The following is a 550-nucleotide window of genomic DNA, read 5'->3' as shown; positions in this document are numbered from 1 at the left end:
ACCGGTATATTGCCATAGATGCTGTTTGATTTCATTATACGAATACACTCGTTTATCACCGAGGTAGTTTGCCAGTTATTGGATTCCAACAGGGCTCTACTTCACAAATACCTTTAAGCAATTGCACATTAATAACTGCACGGCATACTTTACATGCTGCCTATGCTGTTCATTAACAGATAGTTTTAGTTCATTAATTATATGGGCCAACCCATACTCTGTACTAGATTTTTACAGAATTTCACGGATGCATGTTTCAGAAATGGAATCACTGTCCTAGCAAATGTCAAAATCAATCAAGTTACTTCCGACTAATTCTATCAAATGGTTAAAGTCGGCAAAAATCATATATCTCATTATCAGCACTTGGGTTCTTTAATGACAGTCAGGCAAGCGTGATGGTCCCACAAGCGTGACTCACGGATAGTCATCTGTCCTACTGACCTCTTTGTATTGGCCTTGGCTCCTCCAAAACTCTCTGCGTTCGTAAAATTAACATTACATCACAGCTCCTATGTTCTGGTAAGCGGTGCATGTTGAGCTGCGTTTG

The sequence above is a fragment of the Palaemon carinicauda genome, chromosome 18 (assembly GCF_036898095.1).
Source record: "Palaemon carinicauda isolate YSFRI2023 chromosome 18, ASM3689809v2, whole genome shotgun sequence".
In the NCBI taxonomy this organism is placed as follows: Eukaryota; Metazoa; Arthropoda; class Malacostraca; order Decapoda; family Palaemonidae; genus Palaemon; species Palaemon carinicauda.
This window is presented reverse-complemented; position numbering follows the sequence as displayed.